The sequence below is a fragment of the Aedes aegypti genome, chromosome 1, assembly GCF_002204515.2.
Source record: "Aedes aegypti strain LVP_AGWG chromosome 1, AaegL5.0 Primary Assembly, whole genome shotgun sequence".
Classification (NCBI taxonomy): domain Eukaryota; kingdom Metazoa; phylum Arthropoda; class Insecta; order Diptera; family Culicidae; genus Aedes; species Aedes aegypti.
Window position 1 is genome coordinate 267,869,278 of NC_035107.1, and position 10,074 is coordinate 267,879,351.

The 10,074-nt window shown below is 35.8% G+C and overlaps 1 protein-coding gene across 2 annotated transcripts in view; it reads right to left on the reverse strand.

The window, feature by feature from the left end:
• LOC5568897 (acyl-CoA Delta(11) desaturase) overlaps window positions 1-1,592 on the reverse strand; it is a 66,698-nt gene extending 65,106 nt beyond the window's left edge. For both annotated transcript variants that reach the window (XM_021837742.1, XM_021837741.1), the window contains exon 1: window positions 1,147-1,592. The gene's annotated coding sequence lies outside the window, so the exon portion shown is untranslated. The remainder of the gene's footprint in view (window positions 1-1,146) is intronic.
• Between the last annotated feature and the right edge of the window lie 8,482 nt (window positions 1,593-10,074).

A 10,074-nucleotide genomic window follows, 5' to 3' on the forward strand; every position in this document is an offset into this window, starting at 1 on the left:
ATTTGATACTGATATCAATATGATCAGGGATTGTTTCCTGAGAAAATTGAGAGTATCTCTCACTTATCGCCCTCGGTAACAATCATGATCAGCAATACATCGTGAGAGCTTGTTTATCATCTTCTGCTAAATCTCTGATTGAATCGGGGACACAACAGTACATGATAAAACCTATCACAACACACACACAGTACATGATAAAACCTATCAAAACAAGCTCCAAACCTGGGGGATAGTATTGCTATCGTATGTTCGAGGATTGTTTATCATCGCTTTCTCTTCTTTTTGGGGCTCTCGTTCGCTGCTCTTATTTATCAAGCTTGCTACAACTTGCGAAACATTTCCGACCATAGACCGATACAGATGTGATGCTTGTTTTCGCTAGCCTCAGATCATGCTTCAAAATCCAATGAGGGCGAATTCAGTAATGCCTTTGATCACAGACATTCTTTATAACGTTGTTCATATGTAACAGAGTACTTTTAGACAACTTATAAGCGGAAGTACTGAATGCGTTTATGAAAAAAAGCATTTTCCAATTATTTTCCATATAAAATCCAGTAAGTCTTAGAGTAACTTCTATTTCATACATATTCAGTTTATATAAATTGTAAAACTCTTTTCAAATGTCAATACCAATCACGACAAAGGGATTTGTAAACAATAGGAAATGTTTGATTTCTGATTTGTCTGTCAAAACAACTTATTTATACAATAAAATACCCTACACCATGTTGCCCATAATTCTATGTTTGTGATGTCACCTCAATGAATCTCAGGATTTATATTAAAATTATACGCAAAACATGACCCCAAGTTGCAGCTTATTGATTTTGTAATGGAAATACGAACTTTCTTGAATAATTAAAGAACATTGGGATACTTTTTACAGTAATAAGCCCTTTAATTTTTTATCATTTTATGAAGAACCAAATTCAATACTTTGCCATTATTCCAAAGATGTAAATAAATTGAAACAGTTTACAGATTATAGAAATATTTTATAGATTCTTCACCAACTTGATGTGGAAACAGTGCCCTGTACGAATATTAATTTGATTCACTGTAAACTGCCAGCCCGACTAATTGTTGGCAATTCCTATGGTCGGTTTGGTGATGGTAGATTTATATGGTGATGACACTTACCGTTAACGAGGAAAGTTTTATAGACGTTCGGCTTTTTGGAATCGGTTACAATTATCCACTGTTGCAGGTGTTGAGTTAGGGAGCTATATCACTTAAAAGTCCCAAGTCCGTTTGAATGTTCTTTTCTCTCGATCCAGGTATATCACACTAAAAATCGTCACAATTCACAAACTTTTCGCCCTTAGAATCGTTCTTAAGGAATCGATGGAGACACTTTCACTTTCCTCTCGATTCTAACCGCGTATGTGGGTGGTTCCACCAATTTCCGAATTATATTTAATCCGCCTTATATCACTATCAAACACTCTCGACCCGAAATGACCTGCTCGTCAATTGGCAGAAAATGTCCACTGAACTTTGAACGGAAAATTGTCGTCCCTCTTCGCAAAAATCAGAGGAGGTTTAACCCGAACGCCACGGAATCGCCAGCCGGAATAAACGAGTCCCGCACCGAGCGGGTACCTTTATAAAAATTTTCGCTTTTCTCGCACAAAACTGAGCTGAGCTCGCGATCCCTCCCCTACCCGATGAACTACAATAGCAGCGACGGCGGGCGATGGCTAAGGTTCGCTTCCCGACCGACCGTAACAACGGCAGCAACAGGCTAGCCGCGTGCGCATGGTTGTTGATGATCGTTACAAGCTCACGGTGCTCCCCAGGCCGTTTTATCAAAAAAAAAAATAATCTCCATCAAATCTGTGCTTAGCAGTTGATTTCCATGGTTTAGGATGAGTATCGGCATCCCAAGTCAGAGGGGACCAAATACAAAACTTGCGAATATTGGATTATTCTCTCATAAGATGCGAAATTACCATACCTCCGTTTCACTTTGACCAGATTTGGCGAATGCTGTAAACTGCGAGAGATATGTAACAAATTTACTTTGGATGATCAATAAAAATCGATGAAAGTGTGCAGTCAGAGTGGACCAAGTGCTTATTACCATAATAGCATAAATGATCAGCGCGCTGAGGAGTGTGAGGAAATGAAAAACATTTCAAGAGATTTGTCTGATTTTTTGATATCGAATGAATATTCTACTAATCCATCAATAGAATTTTATAAATATTACCTAATTCGATGCATTTGATTTTGATTTTTGAGCATTTACCATGTTTGGATAGGTGATCAGAAATTACAACAATTTCTGTACAGACAGAGCGGACCAAGTGTTGAAAAGCAATAAAATGATTGATTATTGCAATTTTTGAGTCAATTTCAGAGTCCGATAGAAGTTATGGTAGTTCTATAGAATGTGCTAGAACCCGCTAACTGGGCCAGTATATTTTGGCCGGAACTCAAGATTTTCACTTGGTCCACTCTGACTGAACACATATTTGAATATTTCTGGTCTTCAATGCCCTGACCCTGCAATACTTTAATTTTCAAGCTATCGTAATGCCACTGATTTCGGTATTGACGAATGGATTATTGAAGAATTTACGACACTGGTGTCGAAGGGTCTTGTTAATCTGCTTATCTTAGCGATATGCACCCAGTTTGACCATTCAAGCATTAAATGATTGTTATTTTCCTAAAAATTGTTCAGTCAGAGTGAACCAACTCACTGAACGGTGGTCTTTAGTTCAGTCAGAGTGGACCAAGTACACATTTTCCATTAAAAAATCGTTCTATCAGAGGTTTGGATTATGATTTTTTATGATTATCACTTCACATTATATTATTTGAGAGTAACACAAAGATGTGTAGAAATATTGAACCAAAATTTAAACGAGTTAAAAAATTACAAAGCGTTAGACTTTAAACCCATTTTTCTCAATATATGAAAAATGTCACTTGGTCCACTCTGACTTAACGCCGACCATTTATGGCAAATAACTTGCACTGTTCTGACTCAAAATCCGGGAAAAGGTAACTTGAAAGTAAGATTTCAATCACAAATTCATGGATGAACGTAAAAATTTGATGAGGCCTAAAGTTATACAGTTACCCCGGAGGTTATAAAACCGAAAAATTTAAAACAAAAGAACTAACGGGAGAGGTTGACGTCGCTTATCTTTTACAAATGTCCGGCTTTTGACATTTCCATCACTACAACAGTTCGTGAGCACCAATCAACACAACACTATATATTAGAACCATCAAAAATAGCTCCGCCACACTTCCGACTCATTAAAAGCACAAATATTGCCTCAGCTGTTGTTCTTAGCATGGGCCCTTATAGCAAATAAAATTTGCACTGCAGGTAACAAGCAATTTATTTTCGTTTTTTTTTTTCATTTATAAATTTGCAGGCTTTTTAAGTGCAGTTATCTTCTAAATGACCACAACAAACTTAACCATCGATCTACATCGATAAGTTATAGTAAAACGTGCATTAAATCTACTAAAATCTAATAATGGGTCATTAAAATAACCAAAACGGCCGCTATGAAATGCATAGATAGCGCCATCGTAGTCTTGTGTGTTTGACAGAAAAGCAATGCTGTCACATTGTTAAATCCAATAACGGTGGTGCCGCTGTTTTGATGCGATGAGTGCCGAATGAGCCTTCAATGATCCATTCCTTTTGAGTGTCCGGCTTTCGAAGCGTCCGACAATTCGAAACAAAACGGTACTCCTTCAAAGTTAATTGATGAATTGTCAGCTATTTGCAAATTCATTTATTGGGGATCGGGGACGTAAAGGTTAACTATTAACAGTTATTAACTAAGGGCTTTCTTTGCCAATTGACCATTTTTGCATGTGTACATATATCGTGTTGCTGATACGAAGATACTTTGTGCCCTTGGAATTTTCCAGCTCGAAGATCCTCGACCGGTGGGAATGGATCCCACGACCCTCAGCTTGATCTTGCTGAAACTCGACCCGTACCCGACTTATTCTATTTTTACAAAAACGGGTTGGGTCCCGAAACAATATTTTTTCTAAATCCGGGCCCGATCCGAACTAGAAAAAAAACTTTAACCCGCAACTTGAAATAATCTTCCTGAATGAAAATTTGACGGACCAAACACGTCGTATCAAAGGAAAAGCAATCAATTTGAGACGCACAGGCAAATTGTACGCTGTTTTCACCAAGGACGGTTGTGTATTCATCAAGCCTACTCCGGAGGATGCCGCTATTCTGATCCGTTCATTGGATGAGTTAGATGCTTATAACCCTTCCGCTTAGTTTTTCTTATCCTCCCCATTCATCCATGTATTCTATCCTTTATTCCATGACTCCATCCATGCCTGAAAGTCAAATTTGAAACAACCTTTCCTTTTAAGCTTTTGTATAATCCTGCCTAGCTAGTCCGTGGCTCCCATCCTTGAGTTTTCCTTCCAATCTTCTTTCCTAAAAGTCTTGACCTGCTGTTGGAAATGGGGGACCTGCTCGGGATGAATGCTGCTGCTGTTGTTGAAGATACTGTTGCTGCTGTTGCTGTTAGATATCGTTATTGATTGCTGCTTGGATGCTTTTCTATCGCCATTAAGAAATTAATTTGATGCTGATCTTCGGTAGATTCACTATGAATGTGTTGAATATGATGATTGAACTATTGAATTATTGTAAAATGAATGATTACTCATTGCTCTTTTTGATTGTTGATTCCTCAGGGTTGGGTTACACGACGTGTTTATGCTGGTTTGATCGATTGTTACTTTACTACGATGCCGGGTGAAAATTTCAGTAATGCCTCTACAAATGTGTGTATTCCACGAGTTGTGATAAATTGCGCGCTGGATTCAGACTACCTCAATATTTGTCATGCAAACATTCAAAGTATTTGTGCACGTGAATTAAGTAAGTTTGAAGAATTCAAATTGTGTTTTCATAATAGTAAAGTTGATGTAATCTGCTTAAGTGAAACCTGGCTCACGGATAACATTCCTGATTCACTCATTGAAATAGAAGGGTATAACATTGTTAGAAATGATCGAATTCACAGTCGTGGTGGGGGTGTTTGTATATATTATAAAAGTTTTTTAAAATGTAAACTTCTTTCTGTTTCAGAAGCTATGGTTGGAAATGATCACATGAGCCGCACTGAATTTATGTTTTTAGAGATTATGCATAATTATGATAATTTTTTGCTATACGTATGCTACAATCTTCCAGGAACAGATTGTTCGGAACTCCTATTCGATAAATTGGGTGATCTTTCTCTGCAGTACCGCAATGTTTTATTATTAGGTGATTTTAATACTAACTGGAACAAAACGGATAGTAAAACGGAACGATTTAAAAGTTGCTTAGACAATTACGGCTTAAAATGCTTAAATTCAATGAACACCCATTTCCATCATAATGGTAGTTCTTTATTAGATCTCGTTTTGACCAATAATCCAGAGTTTGTATTGAACTTTAATCAAGTTTCGGCACCTGCTTTTTCGAAACACGACGTACTTTTTTGCTCAATCAATATAAGTAAATCTAATGAAGAAACTACTCGTACATATCGTGATTATAGTAGCATTAACGTGCCTCACCTAATAAATGCGTTTAATGGCATTAATTGGAACCTTCTTTATAGTATGAGTGATAGTGATTTAGCCTTAAACTTCTTCAACCTACAACTACTAAGATTGTTTAATGAATTTGTACCTGTTCGTACAACAAAGCCTAAGAAAAATCCGTGGTTCAATCAAGAAATTGCAAATGCAATAGTCGAACGCAATATCGCTTATCGTCTTTGGATTGCTAATAGATCTACTTTCAATCATAACCAATTTAAACGTCTTCGTAACAGAACTACTACTTTAATTAATAATGCTAAGGCAAATTATGTGTCAGATAACCTTTCAGCTTCTAGTACAAGCAAAGATTTGTGGAAGAGAATTAAAAATTTAAATATTTCCAAGACTTCTGAACGTAACGATAAATTCGATAACAGCATTGACGAAATCAACGATTATTTCAGCTCAAACTTCACCTTCGATGAGGATTTACCATCTGTGCCACCTGAAAATGTATATGGTTTCAGATTTTCCGAAATTTCTGAGAATGATATTATAATTTCTATCAATTCTATAAAATCTAACGCAGTAGGCTTGGACGAAATTCCCCTACGTTTTATTAAACTTTTGTTTCCTTCCATTTGTCCAATCATACATTATATTTTCAACTTAATTGTATCTTCGTCAAAATTTCCTCAAGCATGGAAACATTCAAAAATAATTCCTATAAAAAAGAAGGCAAAAACGTTAAACTTAGAAAATCTCCGTCCAATTAACATTTTATGTGGTTTATCAAAAGTCTTTGAGCGTATTTTGAAATATCAAATTCAAGAGCATATCGAAAACTTTGACCTCATGCATACTTTCCAGTCAGGGTTTCGACGTGGTCACAGTACAACATCCGCTTTTCTAAAAGTACACAATGACATTCTTTCAGTTATCGATAGAAAAGGTGTAGCATTTCTTTTCCTTTTAGACTTTTCTAAAGCATTCGATAGGGTTTCACATACCAAGCTTTTAAAAAAACTATCCTATGATTTTTTATTCTCTAGACCAGCAGTAAATCTTATGCAATCATATTTATCAAATCGAAGTCAATCAGTTTTTGCTGGTGGAGCCTTTTCCAAGACCTGTTCTATTTTGTCTGGAGTACCGCAAGGCTCAATCCTTGGGCCTCTTTTATTTTCTTGCTTCATCAATGATTTACCTAACGTTCTAAAACATTGTAAGATCCACATGTTCGCCGATGATGTGCAACTCTATCTGGCTCTAGAAGAAGTTGATTTGTCACTTATGTATGAGCTAATTAATGATGACTACGTTGGGCGGATGAAAATCTTTTGCAAATCAACGCTTCTAAAACAAAAGTGATGTTTATTTCAAGAAGCACTCATAACTACTCCTTGCCATTGTTTCGTCTAGGCAATGATCTTTTGGAGTACGTTAATAAGGCATCAAATCTAGGTTTCATAATTCAAAATAATCTTGAATGGGACAGTCACGTCAATAATATGTGCAGCAAAATTTATAGCGGATTGAGATTGTTGAGAATTTCATCAAATATGTTACCAACTTCAGTAAAATTACAACTTTTCAAATCATTGCTGCTTCCGCATTTCATGTACGGTGATGTATTACTTATAAATGCTTCTGCCAGAGCTATAGACAGACTCAGAATAGCATTAAATTGTTGTGTACGTTATGTTTATAATTTGTCAAGATTTTCTCATGTGTCACGTTTTCATCTCAAGTTGATTGGATGTTCATTTTATGATTTTTTCAAAATGCGATCATGTCTAACTTTGTTCAAGATTGTTCGATTTGCAACACCTTCATACTTGTACGAAAACTTAAACCCTTTCCAAAGCTATCGCACTAGAAACTTTATAATACCGCGATATAATACAGCACACTTTGCGAATACCTTATTTGTAAGAGGCATAGTATTCTGGAATCAATTACCAAATGAAACCAAAAACTTAAATACTTTTAAAAGCTTCCAGCAAGAATGCGTCAAATGGTTCAACAGGGGGAATCAACAAAATTAATAACTACGGAGTATCAGAAACATAATATTAAGTTAAATGTATTCCTTCAAAAATAGCTAATTGTAGCGCTTTAAAAGGAATTTTCCTTATGCTACATTGATATGAACAAGTAAATAAATAAAATAAATAAATAAAAATAAAATAAATAAATAATTTTTGTTAGGAAACCCCGACGGTCTAGGTTTGGGTCCAATCATCTGTAATTTATCTAAAAGTTTTTTTTTTTAATTTATATATTACGTCTTACATATGAATACGATTTTATTTCACCGTGATATCCATAAAGTTTTCCTAAACAGATTCTCGTTTTTTTCTCCTGCACGGGTTTTTGACTGACTACTCCCAAAATAGAAGACAGTAAAATTTTAAATCTCTATGATTTTCAAAAAGGTACCTTGCATGATTCTACGAACATTCCAAAGAAAAATCGCCTGCCAAGGCTATAATTTAAAGATACTCATAAAAAGTAAGGAAAATCTATTATATAGCGTAACAAAAAATACATTTTTGCGTGTCTGATGGATTAAAATATTCGAGATGAATGACCTCGGGTTGAATTTTCCCATAATAAAGAGTCAATCAATCAATCAAGGATTAAATTGTGTGCCTCTAGTAGATTTGGGGTCGCTGAATCTAATGCCGTTTTCAGAAATGTCCCTGCACTTCACAATTTTTAGTACAGATCGTCAAAGTTGTATAAAACACTTGTTTCATTGATGTTTATATGAAATTTAAAGTATGATTTATCAAACTTTGTTCGGATCTATCCAGCAAGCTTGCTAAAAAGGACTTCAACTTTCATTCCAGATAATATTTGGTTGAAATTGCACAAGAAAATTTAGATTGAATCGATTTTTTCAACATGCTTGTCGTTTTCATACAAAACTCTTCGTTTCTCTTATATGGCAAAATATTGTGCTCTACAAGATAAATCCAAGTAATGCGATTATCTGAAAATGTCGATATACTGTCGCAGTGATAATAAAAATCACCAAATGTTTCAGATTGAGCAAATTTGAAACATTTGTGTCCATGGAAAATTAAAAAAATCCAAGCCTACTTGAATATTGACGTTGCGTTTGAATTGCGCGCATATCTTCTGCGCGTTACCGCCGCCGCTGGATGTGGGTTTAAAATGAGCGCCGCAATACAATACTTTTCTAAAACATCAAAAAATAACTTTCGAGCATCGATTGAATTATGAACTTTGCTGATAAGTATTGTTAAACACATAAAGTTTACTTGTTTTAATAATGAATCGTGGTTTACGGCTAACCAGCCGAGTGGAAGTTGTTAAATTACCGAAAAGCTAAACATTACATACAGTGAATCAATTGTCACCCAACACACAGCAACAAAGACATTGTCATCTCCTATTCTTGTTGCAACAATTTTGTTCCTCAACATCAGTTTACTACTTGAACATAATATGACAATTATCGGTCACATCGTGCGCAGCGATTTTCTGGGCTACGCATTGCTATATTCAAGAACTTTCTCTGTGTTGCATATTATCGAACAGCAACCATAAAACAAATTCGGTTTTGTGTTTAATATAATTGATAAATCGCGAGTTGAAAAGGTTGCAATAATGTTGCGCCCTGTGATTGTCATGACAATTTTGCTTTTGATTGTGTCCCAATCCGCAAAAGTTGCGACAAACGGTTGTGAGCGCGCTTGCTTTGTTGTTTGTTTTTCGTCTGTTTTGATGACAATTTGATTCACTGATTACATATACTTTGCAATTGGATTAAATTGATGTGAAGTTTTGCGAAAAAGTTTCACGTCTTCTCAGTGAGAATCGAACTCACGACTCCCTGATCTTTAGTTAGAGGGCGTAGGGGCGTACATGAGAGGACTCATGGACGCAGAAGTCAACCTGAATTTGATTTCAGCTCAATAATCACGTGGCCCTTTTCCTTTCGGAAGAATTAGATGCCCATCCAAACACAACGCTTTCTATTTATATCCAATGCCTAGCCCGAGAGCGCATTATTTTTTAGGTATTGAAATAGCACACCACACTAGCCAGCAACTGTGCTAACATAAAGTTTGAAATCTGCGGCAAATTAAGCAAATAAACTACCTTACAAGCTGGCAAACTTGCATACAAGTTGGCTGAGATAGTTGATTTTTCCATTTACCATCAATTTCTCAAAAACTAGACGTGTTATGATATTTTTGAAAACGGCGATGAATTCAGCAACCCTGAATTAAGTAAATAATGGTATTTTGATGCTAGAGACAAAAACGTGTTCCGCAGTGTTATAGTTTGGTTCAGTGAATTCAAAGTCATATCACTTACATAAAAGTTACAAGTTCAGCATAGATTATAGCTAACAATAGGAATTTTCTGGATTCAACAGCTAAAGAAGAAAGTAAGAACAGATTGTTTCATGGATTCTATGCAACATTCAGCTTTGGTTCCTAGAAAATTGTGAATTATAAATAGCTGTGCTGATCTACCATAAACTAG